General features: G+C 41.8%; 2 long non-coding RNA genes across 2 annotated transcripts in view; one reads left to right on the top strand and one right to left on the bottom strand.

Moving 5' to 3' along the window:
- LOC148410280 (uncharacterized) overlaps positions 1 to 18,819 on the top strand; it is a 75,788-nt gene extending 56,969 nt beyond the window's left edge. The window contains exon 3 of the long non-coding RNA XR_015868090.1: positions 17,260 to 18,819. This is a non-coding gene — a long non-coding RNA (uncharacterized LOC148410280). The remainder of the gene's footprint in view (positions 1 to 17,259) is intronic.
- LOC148410281 (uncharacterized) lies at positions 7,238 to 8,042 on the bottom strand. The gene is made up of 3 exons (XR_015868073.1): positions 7,962 to 8,042; positions 7,746 to 7,882; positions 7,238 to 7,364 (listed from the first exon to the last, which is right to left on the bottom strand). It is a non-coding gene; the product is annotated as an uncharacterized LOC148410281 (long non-coding RNA).
- Positions 18,820 to 19,488: the final 669 nt, after the last annotated feature.

Genomic DNA, 19,488 nt, shown 5'->3' on the forward strand with positions numbered 1-19,488 from the left:
GTAGTGAAAAACTCCATTTAATATTTTCTTTGACTTTTAAATGAGTCTGTTTGACCCATTAATCGTAATCAGTATTTGTCCAAAAATCGGCACCCGCCTCAAAAAATCCATAACGGTCATGCCCTACTATTTACAACCTCCAAATGACTGAGGAAAAACAAAACATGCTCCAACATGTTTTGAATCATATTATTTGTTATGATGTCTTCATTTTCATGCTTGTATGATTTGCGTACGCTTGTTGGGGGGGCTCCCGACCTGCGCCACCATCTGGGTGGTCCTCACGGCTGGCTTGTCCATAATCCTCCTGTCCCATAAATCAGTGTCCGGGCTCTGGACGGGAGCTGATGCTGTGTGACCAGTGGAGCGAGGTGGGTGGGGTGTTTGCGCGGGGGGCGAGCACGGGGCACTAAGCCGAGGCTCCAGTCGCTCCGTGGCCCTGGCCACACGTCAGCTCTCCGCACCGTCTTTAAAACAACTCGTCACGCATGGTTGACTTTTGGGAAATGGCCCCGGCTAGCCGTCATTAACTGTGCCGGTTGGTGTTCTTGCGCCACCGTCCTAAAGCCTCTCTGTGTGTTCCGTCTTGCCACTTTCAATCAAAGGACATGTGCTTTTCCTAACTAGGGTTTATCTGGGCCAATTCCCAAGTAGAGGTTCATCAAAGAAGGAACCCTGGAATTTAGGGTTCAAATCAAAATGGGTATTTTCATCTTCACTTTCAGGCATGGATTTTTTGACTTTTTTGGGCATCCTGTTGAAAAAGACAACTTTAAGGGCTTATTTTTTTAAAACTAGGAAGGGACACAACTCTGTGACATCGAAAAGATTATTTTTATCTGGAAACGTGCAGCTGCCTTTGCAGAGTGCCGTATTTTATTTTATTTGCCGTGCAAATAAGCACCTCTAATTGTCTATAAAATCAACGGGTGCACTATACAATCTGGTGCGCCTTGTGTGTGCACTAAAACCTGTGTGATCTCAAAAATCTGTATTTCAAGTCAAGTTTATTTGTATAGCCCTGAATCGCCGCAGTGTCAAAGGGCTTCACAGGTGAAAAAGAAGTCATACTGAACATCATAAATACACAAAGGAATCCCCTGAACAAAGCTCCCAGAAGGGGAAGGAAAAACTCAAAAACCCCATCTGGGTAAACTAAGAAACCTTCAGAAGACTCCGCAGGTTGGAGGAGACCCCTTCCAATCTCAACAGGTTGCACTAGATGTAAACATGTTTTGGGAAGCACTTGCTTGTCTGACTTTTGGATCATTTTTCGTTGACGCAGGGACGGGATAAGAACAATACGTACGCTGGCAGCGATAAACCAATCATAGAACATTAGGTATTAATACAGTACATGCACTGGCCCCAACAAACCAATCATAGAACATTATGTATTACTTGAAATGATCAATGTTTCATTTTTGTTGTTTTTTTTGCCGTATGTTTGAGCATACACCTTTTACTATGGCGCGCCATATATGTGGGTCGGGTAGGCAGACACAAATAAATGAGTCTAATAATATGGTGCGCCGTATGGTGCTGAAAATACGGTTTAACATTTTTGACTGGCAAACTCATTTGAATGCAAATGAAACATTTGATTGTACTCGCAATTACATTTGAACATACTAAAAACAGCATTTTTTTTTCCACATAATGCCATAGCGTATTGACTTGTACATGCACAAGTTTGGTAACAATAGTTTTTTTTTGCATGGTACAAGTAAAATTGCAGTTACTTTTATGATGAATAAAAACTATATGTTTTCTTTTACCGTGGAAAGCAATAATCAATATAATTTTGACTGTATTTTCCAATATGTCACGGCTCAAATCATTAACTGAAAAGGTGAATTTTTGTTCTGCACTATCAATTAGAGATGATTTTGGAATAAAAGGTTAGGAATTAAAGCATTTTGTGTCCCATTCATTGATTGATTGGCAACATAATTAACAGATTAATTAATGAAATAATTGTTAGGTCTAGCCCTACAGCTTTTTTATGAATTGATTTTTTTGTTTAATCACTCGTGAAGCCCTTTGAGACCCTGTCTGATATACATTTGACTTGGAATTTACAAAATCTTTACTCCACATTGGCAGCTCCATCTTCCATAAATTTGGGATTCAAAGGCACATACATTTTTACCAGGATGCATGCATGACTTTTCAGGCAATCCAAAATGGACTACCTTTCAAGTTGTGAATTTTCAGGCAAGTTTAGATCCTCGGTTAAGTCTGTTAAATTTGCATGAAAATAATAATAAGCAGCAATCCCAAGATGACCTTTTCACGGCCTGGTGCTTGGGACCAACTAACTAGTGCTGGGCATTGTGTCTTCAAAGTGTATCGCGATACGTTGCGATACAGCAAAGGCGTAATACGATGTGTATTGCGATGGATTGGGCAATGTTTGTAAAAAAAACAAAATCTATGAGATATATGTTAACAATGACTGAACAGACAGAAGGAAATTATTAGAATGGACAAATTCAATTTTTTTTTTTTTTTCTGTCTGGCTAGTAGTGTTCATCTTCTCCACTGAGCTTTTATCATCCGGTGGGAAATTGCCTGCAGTTGCCCCAGACACCAACTCTCGAAGAGTGCTAGGATCCGTGGCATTTATGAAGATAGCGGCGCTCGAAATAATAACAGTCAATTGCAGCCCGACGGAAGAGCGAGACAACAGACGCACAAGAGCGGCGGAATACAAAAGAAGCTAAGATGAAAGGCTGCAACGTAGACTCTTGCCTGGACTGATGGTGGCTTTATCGACATGCTCAGATCCCGAGCCGAGTGGGAATTCGACGGCGATTTTGACCCTCTGGTGTCGTGGCGTTGAAATGCAATTTGTTCTTTTGTTTGCCAAGATCACAGATGTGTATTTTTTTCGACACCTCCATTTTTATTTCTCCATTCCCCCCTCGCTGAGAGCAATTTAGTTTGATGAGCAGGTGGTCTTGCTAGAGCTTCTTGGCGTGTGGGGCTTTCAGGCGGAGTCAGTCATGTAGGCCGGGATTAAGGGTGGGGGTGACGGAGGAGAAAGGTCCAGCATGTGTTGGTGATGGTGGCGGCGACCCTGCTGCTCCCCTGCCGGTCTGAACCACGCAGAGTGTACATTGAAAGAGTTATTTTGTGGCTAAGTCGCACTCCAGATGGCTTTTGTGCGGCCATAGTCCTTCAGGCTTGCTGGAGCTCGGAGCTCAGCGGGCAAAGCATTGCGGGCCAGACAGCCGTACAAGGCAACACGTCGTCATCTCGGCTTTTTGATCACTCTGAATCTGAACGCCGGAGCGGAACTAAACGGCTGGATTGGCCTGCATCGCTCAGCACTTTACACATGTAGTCAGGTTTAGGTATTAGAGGGATTTAAGTGGGACATATTGGAAGGAAGATTGGGAGTTGAATGTTTTTCCAAATGGTTTTCAAACTCTTTTTGCATCGTATTATTTATTTACATTTTCATAGTTACTGAACACTAGGACGATGCACGAACCTGTGCCCATTCACACTAAGGAAAGGAAAGGCCGTTGAAAACAGACACCGAATACAAGTTTTCCTATTCGAGTCAGATCTTGCTATATCATGTTGTCTATACGCAATACATTTGAGCAGATACCCAAAAGTAGTCGATGGAAATGTTTGGACGCCGGCTACGACAAATGCCGTGATAGCTACGGCAATATTTGGCTGTCTAAAGTTGTTCTACTAACTGGAACGTTTGATCTGCTAACACCATGCTAGCCACAAACAAATTAGCACAGCAGACCTGAGAGGCAAACTAGCTTGAGCCGGCAAGGGTGGCGGATCTTCTGATTTCGTCGGAGTTCGAAAGTGCTGGCATTCACAGGACGGTCACCAGATGTTTACCAGACGCTCACCTATACTAAGAGGTTTTCTTGGCGGCGTCCAGGGACCGTCTGTTGAATTTTGGCGACCACTGGCAGCGGCAAACGCACTCCAACAAGATCTAGAGACGCTACACTTGCGTGCACTCACCAACATTCACGTCTCAGTGGCGCTGTAGCACTAGCTAGCATGAGACTAGTAGCAATGTGGATGGGTTTAAAATGGGACCAAGGAGAAAAAGCATCCCTCGTTCTGCCATCAGACGGTTTACATACGATATACCAGAGCTGTTTTTTTCAACCTTTTGTGAGCCTGGGCTCACTTTGAAACTCTGTAGCCTTTATTATTGATAGAAGGACATTCGAATTAAAGTTTTCTCAACCGGAATCAAATAAACACTGTTTAACACTTTTGTCTCAAAGGACTGTGCTGCCTATTTATTACTTGATTACGCTGCAACACGCTACTCTCACAGCTGACTAAGGCACGTAAATGTTTACGAAAATGACAATAACAAAGGGAAATTGGATCATCTTTTATGGCGCACCTGACTACACCTCGCGGAAAAACATTGTGCCGCAGCACCATTGTGGAAAAACGGTTTTAGAGCTTCAAGGAAATTCTCTTGAATTAAAAAAATCAAGACAATTGTTGTATGCTACACTCCAATATGTTTGAATGGGATACCGTAATGGAATATTGCGTTGTAAACATATGATCAAGATAAAACATTACAATAGTAATCCGCATTTTTCTTTTTTTGGACATTTTTGGGCAAACGTTTTTGATTAACCCATTTGCGTTGACTCGGCCATTGTTGATGGCAACACAAATATTTGGTGCGAGTCCGAGGTCTACTGAACACGTTAAACAACCGAGATGTGGACACGCAATGCATCTGTTAACGCTAAAAATTATACATCGTCCATCATCAGCATTCTGCAATCACCTCTTTGGCCATATACAACACACAAACAATCAATATTTAGCCACTAATGGGTCAATGTGCAGCTCGACCGCACTTCTAGTGTTGATTTGTAATGTAAATAACCTTAGCACGTGGTCCCACAGCCCTGCTCTGGCGGTTTTCTCGTTGACTCTTCAGCATTGCAAGATTTTGCGGCTTGGCTCTAAAAGTGTGATTACAAAATGTGTGTGTGATTGATGCCTTCTTTTAGAGGCATGCGTATTAACTTCCACTGGTTATGGTTTAGTTTCTGGAAATAGTCAAACAGATTTCTAAACTGCTGTTGAAAACAGGAGTAAACTTACTTAACCAATGATAGGTTTTGTCCATATACTGTTTGGTTTTTGAGCTTTTGGAATTTAATAGACCTGATGGATTTTCAGTTTTGGACATTGTCCCCAGAGTGTTTCCCAAGTAGTGGCGTCTACTCGCACTGATAAACAGTGCGGGATTGGATCCAGATCCTGTTGGGGTCTCTGGGAGCCCTGGGGCGCCTAACCACACATAGTGGGAATGTTAGTCATTTGTTTATCATGGGTGATATTTGCCTATTCTTAATCCTTGACTGGATTAGCCTTCATGTGTTCCTCATTCCAACTTTCTCCACCCATTGCAGGCCCTGACAACTTTTTTTTGTTTGTTTCTATGCTTTTGGCTAAGAGTCACCTACATTGAAGAAACTGCAAAGAGCTGATAAGAATCCGAACAAACAATTATCGTAACACTTTTAAAAATTTACAGTATTTGCACCAGCAACCACGGAGGTATCTGCATCCAGTTTTAACCCTAAAGTCCTAACAATTAGCATGTCAAATTTAGATTGACACCCCGCGCCCGTAAACTAGCGGTAACACGGAATGCATCCCCCACCCTAACCCCCTTGTCTCCTTGTTTCTACGCAGCCCAGAAAGAATTTTCTGTGGTCTTTCCAGCTGAAGTGGTCACAGCTGAGTGTCATGGGGTGTTGCTTAATTGGCAGCTTGTGGTAAATGCAGATATGCTTCACTATGCGTAGCTTCCTCAATGGCCCGTCGCACTATTTGCCTTTTTTAAATTGTCCTTTAATTGGCTGCACAGTCACAGTCTCTTGCCTTAAAAACCGTCCTCGGTGCTTACCTGCATGTGGCCTTTTGGACTTGGAGGTCCCGGAGGGGGCGATGTAAAGCTCACATTTTGCCAGCCTAAAACCAGATGTTTTGTTTTTGGCCTCCCGCTTTGTTTACAGCTCATTCTATGTTATATGTTGTAGCAAAATATTTTGTAGTTATTTCTTTTTTTTTTTTTTTCCCCCTCATGGGTGCTATCTTAATGCTAAAGCGTTGCTATAACCTGTTCAGAATGGCAATGAATATAACATGTAGCATGTAGAACGACAATATAGCGTATTCACAGTCTATGCCATCAGTTCCCAAATGGGGGTACGTGTACACCCAGGCGTACATGAAGTCACTTCAGCCTGTATCTGCGGGTATCACTAAAAGGAATTTAATGCAACTTAAAAAATAATTAATCCGGCCGACTGCATGAACATACTGTATGTAGATGTTGATAACAGGATTCCAATCAATTTGCTCTTATTTTGAAAGGAATGATTTCTTTTGGAATAAAAACATATTAATTGGAACAAGAAGCAACTTTTGCACTCTAGTTATTAAGCCTTTTGCCATTTTGTGAAATTTGTGAAGTGCATTGTCAATAGCCCCTTTCTAACCACAGGAAGTCTTCCGCTGTACCCTGGTAGCTTGAGTTCACCTTTTCATTCACACCGAAAAAATGTTCCAGGTCCTGAGCGTCTACCAGGAACCTTCTAAGTGTTTAGTTGTGACTAAGGTCTTTGGCCACTTATCTGGGTAGCTTGAAGGGGGGCGTGTTGTGTTGACTTACTCTGATTGGTTGGTTGAACTTGGGGGTATGTTGTGTGTTGTTAGGTATCAGCAGCCACCATTATGCTTCGTTTTAACTGTGGCCATTTTGATATTTCGAAATAATAGGACAGAAAATTGATAGGTGGATGGGTGCTCTGGAACAGACTCTACTCAGTATTTATGGTGAAGAAAACGGCCAATGACAATTTTCTCTTCAACTACACAAAAAGGCGAGTCGCTGTCCACCATGACGCGGAGCTTTAAATTTTTTTTTTTTTTTTCAAAAATACATGGACAGAACTCCGACATAAGCAGATTAACATCCCACCTTTACCCAGTGCTTCGGTGCCTCCTGACATGCCCTCCACCAAGCAATATCCCCAAAAGAATACGTAGCAAGTGCAGTGGGCCCCCATTCAACAAGACACAGACGAAGGGGTATTTATGCTATTAGAAAAAAAAGGCTGCGTACCACTGGTCTATTTCACAGACCAATTAATTGATACAGTGTACAAAAACGAATTAATTTAAATTCTGTTTAATTAGGTCATTACTAGGCGGCTCGGTGGAAGTGTGGTGAGCACGTCTGCCTCACAGTTCAGATGTCCCGGGTTCAATTCCAGGTCTCCTCAGCATACTGCCGGTAGACAGCTGGGATAGGCACCAGCAAGCCGGCGACCCTAGTGAGGAGAAGTTATATTATTGCAGACTCTTTTTTCACGTTATTTTCTACAAAATGAAACATGAAATATACAATAAAACCGAGTTTTGCTGCGAAAGTATGTTTCAGGGTTTTCACAAGGGGCGGTTTCCAGAGTTCAAAAATTCTTAGAATAAAACCAAACAAGATTTCAACCTCGGATTTTGGCACATTGTTTTTCTATGTACAACAGACCAAAAAAGTTTAATTTTTTTTTTAAAAAATTCACCATGTGGTTCCCTTCTATTGGCCTGTACTCATACGATATAGCCCAGGTCTCTGCTAGCTGCTAACATAAGACATCTGGCGCATTCAAATGCAGTTGGACCTGAAATAAAACCATACAAATCAATTATTTTACCTAGTGGTCCCATTCTAAATATTTTGTTACATGGAAAAATTAAAAGATTCTCCTGGACTTAGCACACATCTGATCATGTGCAGCAGCATGTTCTGGTAAATTTCCGTTCCGGAAGATGATCTTGCTTCCTAGAAAAGCTGAAACCAGGCTCGGTTTCAACACCTTTTCACAATTCTGAGGTGGATCTGTCAAAGGAGCTTATAGATACACCCTCACCTCCCCGTCCCCAAAAACGTCAGTCAGATGGCACCGTCCACTTCCAGGCGGGCTGCATCAGCAGTCCTGGGCAGTACTGTGATCCCACCATGGGGTGTATACGACTGTGGCTCTGGCTCGCGCTCCACTTTAATCCCCCTCCCTTTCCCTTAAACCACAATGGGAAACATGTGCTTACTCTGTGTAGGGTACAGGCCCACCATGGGAGAAAGGCTGTTTACCTTGACTCCAAAACTAACATTTCACAGCTCCCGTGGGCACCGCCGCTCGCTACCTCTCGACGGTTTTCAAGGGAAAAAAATGGCAAAGAATGACAGACAATCCATCGGCGTCATTTTGTTGCAGACAAGATAATAACCCTCCGCTGTTGTTGCACAATATAACTGTCTCTTCACTTGTCAGCCTCGAAAATTTGGCAATCTGTTTTCTTTTTTTCCCCCAACCAAAGGCTGGGGAGGGCTTTGTAATTTGTAGTCGCTGTAATTTTATTATCCTCTTAAATTTCCATTCCTAACTAAATTTGGATTTGAGTCGACACCGATGATTGCGCATATCTGCTTCTTGGTAGGAGAATTACATTCAGAGCTCCATTTTAAACCACCGTAATCCCCCAAGAGGAATTTGTCCGGATGTGCGTGTTTGACGCCGAGGTTCCCCGTCCTAAAATTTCGCTCTTTCGACGACATAACACAGAGCCATGTAGACAAATGCCTAGCCTGAGGGTAGGAAATGCACTCCAGATGAAGATACTACCGTTTGCTTTATTTGACCCCTGTGTTGTGTATATGTGTAGACGTTAAGTCTTTATCTGGCTGGAAACCTAATTTGGAAATTTAAATGGGTTGAGAATCTGCCGATAATCAGTTTGATAGTTGACTGTGGTTTTCTTTTTTAAGGGGACTTCTAAACAGTGTATTGCAAATACTTGTATGACAGTAGCACGCCGCCAATGTGGTGACTCCAAAATGACACAATAAATGGACACTAATGCCTTGCTACACTTTTAATTTGAAGTACATCCCGGCAGCATGTCGCTGTGTAACGGCTGACTTGAATTATCATTGAAGGCAACAAGACTATTTATTGTTATATTATGCTGAGGATCCTAAAAAAAAAAGACTTAATTTTGTTGCTGTTGTGATATATAGTGCCTGATTCTCCACTGTTAATGGCTAGCATGCTAGAAGCAACGAGCAGAACTAAACTCTATCAGTATTAGCGGTTAGAAGCACTAAGGCAGTTGAAAATACATAAATGACTCAACTGACATAGTTGCTGTTCCTACTGATCACTTTTTGACAAACTCAACCATGCTTTTTTTAGCTATCGAAAATTGCTCCTGTCCTTTTGATGTCACTTTTTTTCACAAAACAAATGAGATACTTGTATAAAATCATATTCATTTGACTGCAGAGTAAAATATTCTGATGCACCGTTTAAAATGAATTAAAACCAATATTATCTAAAATTGAATGATGTAAAGCCTTCATTGCTGAGTTGAACTTGAGTTGAATTTACTGACAGGCTTCTGACAGTTCATTGTTAGATGGTAAAATTCTGTCCTTCAAGGTTCTAAGAGCACCAGGTTCTATCTTCAGGATTTTCTTCCTCACCAGTACGGCAGACCGCAGTGATTGTTTTTCTAAATTGATAGATAACTACTTCAAATTTTGCTTGTTGATTAGCGCTGATGTTGTCGAATGGCTTTCTGATTAGCGGCACTCAGCCTCGTTTAAGTCTCGTCAGGGGACGACTCGTACTTCCCCTCCGTGGTCTGGACTTGATTAAGTTCAACGACGGTGAGGTTTTTACACGGTCACGCAGAACTCTTGAACAACTGAACAAGAACGGCAATTGCGAAGCGGATATTTGGCTATGCGGTGACAGCTTTTCCGAGTTGGGATGGGCTTGCTCATCGTGATTTGAGCTGAAAAACATTTGTTTCGGAGACCGAAAGTGTTTGAAGCCCGGCTTAAAGTAAACCAGCGTTAGGGAGTACAGTTTCATGACAAGGTTAGAAAGTCAAGTCAGGGTCAGAGGTTCAAGTTCGGGTTATGAGCTAGATTTAGGGTTAGGGTTTGAAGTTAAGGTTGGTGTTTCAGGTTGAGCGTTTTGAGCCTGGGTTAAGCTTTCAAAGTTAGGGTCTCAAGACAGGATTGGATTGTCAGAGTAGAGTTTCAAGACAAGGTTGGTGTTTCAGCCAGGTTTGTTTTAAGTCGGGGCTTCAACCCAGTTTTAAGCTTTGCGTTTCAAGTTCTACTTAGCCTGTGGTGTGGTCGAATTTCAATCCAGGGTTAGGTTTTTGAGTTAGAGTTTCAAATAAGTTTTTCAGGACTTGATTGGAGCAAGAGAGTAGTTTTTCAAGCCATCTTTGGATTTCAAGTTAAAAATTTCGAACCAAAAAAAGGATTTAAACTTGGGGTTTCAAGCAAAGATCAGGTTTGCAAAATAGAATTTCAAGACCAGGTTAGAGTTTCAAAGGAGGGGGTTTCAGAATAAGGTTATATTTTCAAAATCTTTTTTTTTTTTTAAATGGATCCTATTTAGAGGACAGCTAATCAACTCTGTTTATGATATTTCAGGTGGACCCCCATGTTACAACATCCCTGATTTAAGTTATTTTCATGTTGGGACGTGGAATACTGAGTCTTTTCATCCCCTCTTTATGACATTTTCCCAGTTATGTGACGAAAAACACTGTCATAACCCTAGGGGTTTGGCTGTATTTGTGTTGTATTGCCTCCATCTGCTGGCGTTTTTAGGGAATTGCCCTTATTTACTATTGCCGTCTAACTGCTTCCATGCAACGCGTGACTACAATGCTTGTTAGCTATTGGTCGGCGTCTCCTCAGATGGTGGTCTGCTATTGGTCAGACTCACTTGTTTAAAATGGCGGAACGGTAAAGCTTTGTTCGATTATGAGTCTTTACAAAACTGTATTTATAATGCATTTTACTACTTAATTCAAAGTTGAAAGGGTTAGCCATTATGATGATGCTGGAGATAACCCTTAGTAGGGAATATCGGCATAACAAGCGGCACTCAAAGGTAAATAAATCCTTGCCATATTTTTTTATTTATGATGTTTTCTGATTGTATACATGTATATTATATATACGTAGCACTTACTGTACTATGTTGGTACCAATTTTCAATATGTATGTACATTTTTTATGTTTTTACCTTGGGTTCTAAACGCATTAACTATTTAACATTGCCCATCATACGACAAATTCGCCTTACTACCCCAAACGCGGAATGGATTAATGCCGTAACACGGAGGCCCACACTACAACATTAAAACAGTTTGACATGACAGCAAAGTACACCCACAAAAATGGAATCTTAAAGGAGTAGCTCTCCAAACAAGAAATCTGTGTTTCCCCCTTCACTTGGTAACCTGAATCGAAGGTGAATAATTTGCGCATCATCTATCCTTTGGATTCCTGCCAAATACTTAGCGAGCAAGTCGCTGCAAGTGCTTCATTCCATTTCACAGCTCGCCGAATAGCAGCCAAGCTCTGCTGGAAACCAGCCTTAACGCCATCCCTCCCATAATGTTTGACAAAGAAATTATTCACCGTCACTCACACCACTATGCTTCATTTCTGGATGTCATATTTGAGTCGTTTCTGGCATAGACCAGGAAGGCAAGCGGGCCTTGGGTTTGCAAAGTGCGTGCAGACCCGCACACCTCGACTGGGAGGTGTAATCTGATTTGGAGAAAGAAACGGCTTGTTTCACATGACGGCTTTCAAGCGGCCACTGGCGCATGGTCGTGCCGGCGCGTGTCTTGGTGAGCTCATGTGCTCATGTCCATATTTATTTGTTTTCCCTAAATAGCGTTATAGACATGACCACACCTACAGAGACCAATACATTATTGAGTCTACAAGCGTGTTGATTCTGAGACAAGACTAAAACTTTTAGAATTGAGACCAAGACTAGACAAAAGGTTTTGGTACTTGAGACAAGACCAATACTTTGGAGGTCGAGACCAAGACGTTTGGAACTCAAGATTGAGACGAGACCCAGACTGTATATGGGTATGGGCCACTAGGAAGGAACAACATGGTAGAAATACTAATTATACAGGGGAACAAAATCAGCCAATGGGAACAACCAAGAATTGATGTCAAATACAGAAAAGTGTCGGTTCACTTTTCATGCTTTTTTTCTACAAAATTCAGTTTTGAAGCGTGAATTACAGAATGAAACTAAATAATACTGTGAAATTTTGTTTTGCATTTTTCTCAAAATGGATACGGCGTTGTGAAATTTTGTTTTGCATTTTTCTCAAAATGGATACGGCGTTCAAAATTCGTCCAAGAAAAACAAAGCAAAATTTCAACCACTGGTTTTTGACACATTATTTCTCTATGTACAATGAAAAAAAAATGAAAAGAAGCACATAAATAAAAATTGTCATCAAGTTATCCTATTCTATTGGGCCTTACCCATATAACAAGGACAAATCACAAAAACAACAACATGACAACTATCTTTTTTTCCCATTACGTTTACAGGAACAATAAAAAGTTGCCTATGAAATTCAGTCAAGAACACGATCAAGACTTTAGGTACTCTAAGTCAAGACAAGACCAAAACAGCATTTTACTAGTACTGCCCTGGTCTTGACCGGCCTTAAATTAATATCCCAAGTCCTCACTTTCGAATACTGAGACACGATCAAGTACTCAAGATCAAGACGAGACCCAGACCAAGACTTCTGGTTCTCAAGATCCAGAAAAGACCAAGACTGGCTATTACTAGTACTGCCCTGGTCTTGACCGGCCTCTAAATTAACATCAGAAGTCCAAACTTCCCAATACTGAGACACGACCAAGTACTCTGGAACAAGGCGAGACCAAGACTTTTGGTTCTCAAGATTGAGACAAGACCAAAACTGCATATTACTAATACTAGTACTGCCCCAGTCTTCACTGGTCTTGACCAAAACTGCCCATCCAAGACCACGTAAAAATTCCTTCGATTCCAAGAAAATTGCGAGCCCCTAAAAAATTTGTCTCGAGAACTACACTATCGCTCACTGCTCTTCCTCAGTGAGATTTTCTTTGCGAGTTTTCCAAACGGTAGAAGGTGATGGAGTGTCTCGTACTTCCAGTTGTGGCTTTTCAAAGCTCCCTTGAAAGTCAGTACATTAAGAGGAGATTACGCATCTGGAATAAAAGTGAGCGAGGGTTTGTTTGTAACTCTTGTTTACACATTTCCATAGTGGCAGCTTTATTGTGAACTAATGGACCATCAGAAATGATATCAAATAATTGAAGTGGTCCCAAAAGCCTGGGTCGACTTTACGGCACCACTCCAGATAAATCCCTCTGGGAGATTTGCCTCTCAATCTTGTGTTTTTCTTATTCCCCCAACGTGGTTTGTTGATGCTGCGGCTTATCGCTTGCTCGCTAGCAGCAGGATGCGGTCGGTCTTGTGATTTTCATTTTGAAGGAGATTGGGAGCGATCTGGGTTGCGGTCATGAAGCACACGTTCAAGAGGATGCCCACAGGAGGCAACATTTGTTTGCTTCCTCCCGAGTTGTCCCGAGTCACATTTGAACCGGTGACGACCGAACGGGCCTCGCGTTGGTCAATACATGAGACGATGCGGCAGGCGGGCGGCTCCGATTCCATCAGGCGCGCCGGCGGGGGCGGTTTTTCATAAAGCGCTAATCTCGACACACAAAGGGGTCTACGATATTAGAAAAAGAGCCCCTGGCCCCGAGCTAATCAAGACTCGAGCAGCCCTGGAAGCATTATCTCATCTTGGTGGACTAAGCCGAACCGCATGCAGCTCGGTCCTCCCGCTGATCCGCATGATAACTCATTTAGCTCATGATCAGAAATGTGACGGAAAGAAAAGAAACCGGACAGGCTCACGGCTGTCGGCGGTGCCCTCGGGCAGGTAAAGGTATTTTACAAAAGAGGGCTGGGGAGATCTTTAGCCCATGTCCTAGAGAAACTTTCATATTTGCTTTTGGAGGGTTACGCTTTCACACAACCGTTAGAGTTTCAAAATAGGGTTTAAACCCGCCTAGGTTTTTGAGAAAAGGCTGGTCTTACCAGTTAAAGTTTCAAACGATGGTTAGGATTCCAGGTCAGGAATTCAAATTTGTGTTTCAAGCCTTGTTTAGGCTTTTAAATAGGGGGTCAACTTTTAAGTTGATGTTTCAAAGCAAGGTTACATGTTTAAATTAGGATTTTAAGGCCATATCTGTTTGGTTTCAGGCTGGGGTTTAGGTTTCACTCAAGTGTTTCATGGGTTTTAAGATGTGTCTGTGATCTTTTTTTTTAATTATTCAAAACCCCACCCAAAATGTTGAAAAAGGCTTCAAACATGGGTTATGGTGGTTTTAGTTATGGTTTTAAGCCCAGGTTTTGGTTTAAAGCCAATATTTGGGTTGCAAACAAACGTTAGGCTTTTGAAATTGTGATTCGATTTCAAACTAGATTTAGGATTGCAAGGTAGAGTTTGGGTTTCGAATACCAGTTTCTAATATTCATTAGGCTTTTAAACTATGGGTTAGGGCTTCAAGCCGATCACCAGGGTTTCAAATCTGTGTTTACAGCCTTGTTTAGTATTTGACACAAACGTTAAAATTTTCAATTAGTGTTTCAAGCCAGAATTTGTTTTTCAAATTACCGGTAGGGTTTTTAGGCAGCATTAGGCCGAATATGAATAGTTCCAATTCAAAGTTTGCAGTTTCAAGCTTACAAATTAAGGTCAAGCTTTCACTTAGGGTTTTAATCCAGAATTAACATTTCTTGCTATATCTATGGCTTCAAATCAGGGTTTGTCAGTAGCTTGAATTTGAGTTTCCAGGCCTAGATATTGACATACATATTTTCAGAAGTACATTTTCAAAAGAAGATTAGGGTTTTAAATTAGGATTGGAAGCCTTTGTTGCGCTTTCAAACAAAGGTTATGTTTTTTCATTAGCACCCCACCCCGACAGGAAGTTGTTAAGTCGATCTTTGTGTCACTGGGAAACCGCACACTTGTTCCCACGGAAACGAGTTTGGGACAATGTGACTCAAATGCAGTTTGTGAACGGTTGACCGAGCTGACGGCGGTCCAATACTCGTAGTTTGGTTCCTAAACATGTCTGTTTGGACCAAACTGCATCTTCTCCAACCAATATTGACTTGAACCTGTTGACCTCCCAAACGAAGCCAAGCCACCTCATCAATTTAGAAGGCAAAAGCCCCTTTGACTGCTTCCATCCCCGTTAGAGCAGACGCCAGTGAAACCTTAGCTTCCCATTCGGGCCTGGAGCCGATCGCCTGGATGTCACTCCTGCAGGCTTGACTATTGCAATGGTCCGTGAAGATACCGGGGAAAGCGGGAGCCATGTGGTTAGCGTAAAGTCTGATTCGGTGGAGCAATCGCCTCGAAAACAGAGCAACAGGCTCTGTGGAGCTGTCGAAAAATATTTCTCTTTCCAAGTAAGGTTTCGAATCATTGTTAGGTTTTAAAAGTAGGGTTTAAAATGAGTGATTTGCCTGTGGATTTTAAGTTTGCATTGGGGTTATACACTTGAGCCAGGGTTTTGAAATAAGGTTTCAAGACAAGATTTGCCTATCAAACAATTTATGAATCTGGTTCTGTCACATAAGTAAGTCCCTTATTTTTTTTTTGTCCAGGAAGACCCCTGCTTAGCTTTCAATCTCCTTCCTTTCTACCCCCTTCTGCCCTTTCACTCTGGGTTTTCCCTTCGCTGCAATGCCTCGTCATTTGGCGCGGCGCCAGCAACATTAGTACACGGAACCGCGTCCCGACCTGCCTGCTGTGCAGGCCCGCGGGCCGGCCCCTATCGCCCTAACGCATCAGCCCATCTCGGGGACATGTTTGCGGGCATCCTGCCATGCTCACACAGGTTTAGCCTTTATTTACCAAGGAGCAAAAAAAAAGAAAAAAAAACCTCCAGTCAAGCATGTTTGGGGCGCATCCACGTCTACCCTGAGCGCCGCACGTATGCTGTATTCCGTCACAAGGGTGCTTTGAAGGTCACCGGCGCTGCGGTGGGCAATGGCGCCGTATCTTCATCGGGTTCCACACAGCGTTTGAAGGAGATACGGCGGCGCTGTCACGACTTGAACCTTCATAGCATCCTGCTGAGGCCAAGTTGCGACGCTATCGGTTTCATCGGCTGGCGAGCGTGGCGTAATTGCGCTTTTTTGTGCTCTAAAGGTCGGTTTATATAAGGAGCCTGCATGCCACCAGAAGCGATGACGCTCAGAGAAGTTAACGCATTAAATTTACCTGGGGAAGTCCTTGAGATCACGTCTCCAGCTCGTCCGATCGTATCTGAAAATGGAGAAAGCAGAGATGGAATATGTCATCTGCTCCTACAAAACAACTTTCATGAAGGGCGGTGCAATACATTGGATTTAACAAGCTGAATCGTGAACTGAATATCTTGCAAAATCATGGAATGAATGGACACATTTACATGGGTCATATTGACCCGGGGCGTATTTAGTCACTTAAACTTGACAGAAATGTGTAAAATTCATATCCAATGTTTTGTTTTGACCAGCAAACAAAACAGCAATGATATTCCTGGATCACTTTGTTTTTTTTTAATTAACTATCAAATAAGTTGCAAAATATAAAAAATGCACACAAACACTTGTTTAAAATGGAAATATTTACAATACATAAGCCAACAAGGAAACATTTACTTGACTGACATTTTACTTTACTAGATTTTACTAGTTTCAAGTGGATCATTTCGAATAGTAAAAACATCCTGGGTCAATTTGACCCGAGCCGATGTCCAATTATCTTAAAGTTACTTTAAGATAAGATTTTTTTGGTGTGTAATCCTGTGATTCCTTTATTTCCTTGTGATTCTTTTATTTGCCATGTCAGAAACAGCAATAATATTCTTGGGTCATTTTGACCCGTTTTTCTAAATTATCAAGTGAAGAATTAAAAGCAAAAAATGATACAAATGTTACTTTTAATGGATGTTTTTTATACATAAATTGAAGTCTTGTACTGAAAAACTATATTCAACATTTACTTGATATTTTAAGCGGGTCAAAGTACCCACAACATAACAGGTGGGTTAGAATTAAAGCCTTACTATCACATTTTAATTGTGATGCTGGACTGGAGTTGTGGCATGAAATTCAGACGCATGGAAGAATCAAAAGATGCAATCTGCTTTTGGCTGTTGTGGGATATTTCTTCATCTTTTCATTTTTTTTTTCTTTCAAGACCATGTGCTCATTTTTTGGACTTGTACAATCATTAGTTTGTGTATTATGTTTCCAGGATGAAGAGTAAATCCCGGCTTGGAAGCTGCCAGGACTCGTGCGGCCATCGGCAGATGTTTTCTCCTGGCGAAGCGTCCGGCGGCATGCGCTCCATCACTGACAGCTTCGAGATCCAGCTTCAGCTTCTTGGAGCGGGGAGAAGCTTTGACGTCAACGCAGCGGGACGACCGAGAGGATTTCATTTCTCAGACATTATGAAAGAGATCAGTCAAGCTCAAAATGGGAAGCCAAGACGGTGAATGCGCCGCAAGTTTACCGCCGCCGACCGCGACGGGCGGACATATTGTTTGACTTATTCCACACTCGTCCCGGATTAATATTTTCCCGTGCGGACATCTGCTTTTCATACCGGCCCTCTTGCCCGAACGCCATCCGTGTCACGTCCACGGCGTTATCCGGTATACATCAACGAAGTGCTGGAACTGCCAAAGGAAAATAATCACAAGTTATTTTCATTCTCGCACAGAGACCCGAGCCAATATTTAGACCACGTTGACTGGTCAAGGCCGGGTGATGGATAACGTCAGGTTATGCTGAGCTGTTTCTTCGCTGGTCAATTTGAACGGGATCCTTTGATAAGTGAAAGTCGAATTAAATTGGTGGATTTGTCATGTGACATTTGAATGAAGTCAAAATGAATTGACATGGGAAATTAATTCACAAGCTGCCCAGATACTATCAAAATGTTACATAACCACCTCCTCTCAGGAAAACCAGTGAAAAAGAAAAATCTTTGGCTTCTTTTCTCAGAAAGACGAAAAAAGACTCATGCTGAGTTGAATTTATTTGAAAGTGAATTAGAGCTGGGAAATGAATCGTATTTACGATAATTTGATGAGTTCGTCTTTTTAAAAATCGACAATTTAAAAATTGGCTAAAATCAAGAAGTTCAGGTCTTGCACAATAGTTTACATTTGTTATGAACAACTTCATTGTGGCATTAAAGCAAGTTTTGCACAAGCTATAAATACCTTTTTCTGCACAAGAAATTAAAACAATCCAAATTTTAACATAAACTCAACATTTAGTTTACGTTAAAACTAGGATTGTCCAGGCCTTTTTTTTTTTTTTTTTTTTGCATGAGTCTGAATCCGAGTCACCCTGTTTTGAGGATCTCCCATTACAAATCCCGGTGAAATGTAACCACAAGTATCTACATTGTCTTTTGGACTAAACTTGTGCAATATTTTGTCCATTTATGGGTTATTTTCTTCCACATCATTCTCACATTATTTTCGCCAAGGGATGACACATTCCTGCTAATGTGATAACTAAGTGGTTGTGCTGTTTTGAACTTTGACATTTTGTCACCACCTGGGTGAAATTTCAGCTCCCTACGGTCTTCTTCCAATGCTTTCCCTCTCAATGTAAAGACCATAGAATTGGACAACGTACTGCACAAGGGTTAAAAGAGAAAAAAACTGTATGAAACCTTTTATATGGCTAGTGATCTAAAAATTTTAAATGTCTCTCCACTGGCTGTGTTTACCTACGCTTTTTTTGGCTAGGTTGCCATGTAGCATACATTACAAATAAAGATGGTTTTTTTTAATGCCAATATCTTTTTGTGGCACTTTTTTAGCCCTGAAATATGAAAAACGTGATCATGAGAAAGAGGGAGAAAATTGAGTAAATCCATTTCTAAACTAACTCAATTATAAACCAATTGCAATGCTTCGTAACAAAGTTGGAGTGTACCAGTGTACTAACCCTAACCCTTGTAATTGCCGTGTGATATTTCAACGGCACAGTTGCTTAGGGTGCTAATTATTTGTAAAAGAAGAAGCTACTGATTGTTTGCTTTTACTTTGAAGCTTGACAGTCTTGTGACAAGTCCTCCAAAATGTCACATGCTAGCAATCACATTTGCCAGAGACGGGGTCATCCAAATGTGGAGGAGAGGGGGTTGTGGGGCTTGATTTGGAAGTTGAGCCTCATGACATCTTTATGCCCCCCCCAAAAAAAAACATTCGCATGGCCACAATGCACTTCCCCCTACCAAACTTTTTTCCCCCTCTTGCACACACACTGCAGGGGAAAGATGACCTCTCAATTCACTGCGCTTCTATAGTCTTCAATGGAGCGGCTCAACAAAAGGTGACATCATTTTCTCAGGGTTTGATTGGCCCCCTCCGTGCCACGGGATGACATCATGCGGCCCACCCTCCCCAAATTTCTCAGAAAAAAAGCCAACTACCGGGTCCCAGCCAGTCGCCCCCGCACCCCA

The sequence above is a fragment of the Hippichthys cyanospilos genome, chromosome 16 (assembly GCF_059441005.1).
Source record: "Hippichthys cyanospilos isolate Australia breed blue-spotted pipefish chromosome 16, RoL_Hcya_1.0, whole genome shotgun sequence".
Lineage (NCBI taxonomy): Eukaryota > Metazoa > Chordata > Actinopteri > Syngnathiformes > Syngnathidae > Hippichthys > Hippichthys cyanospilos.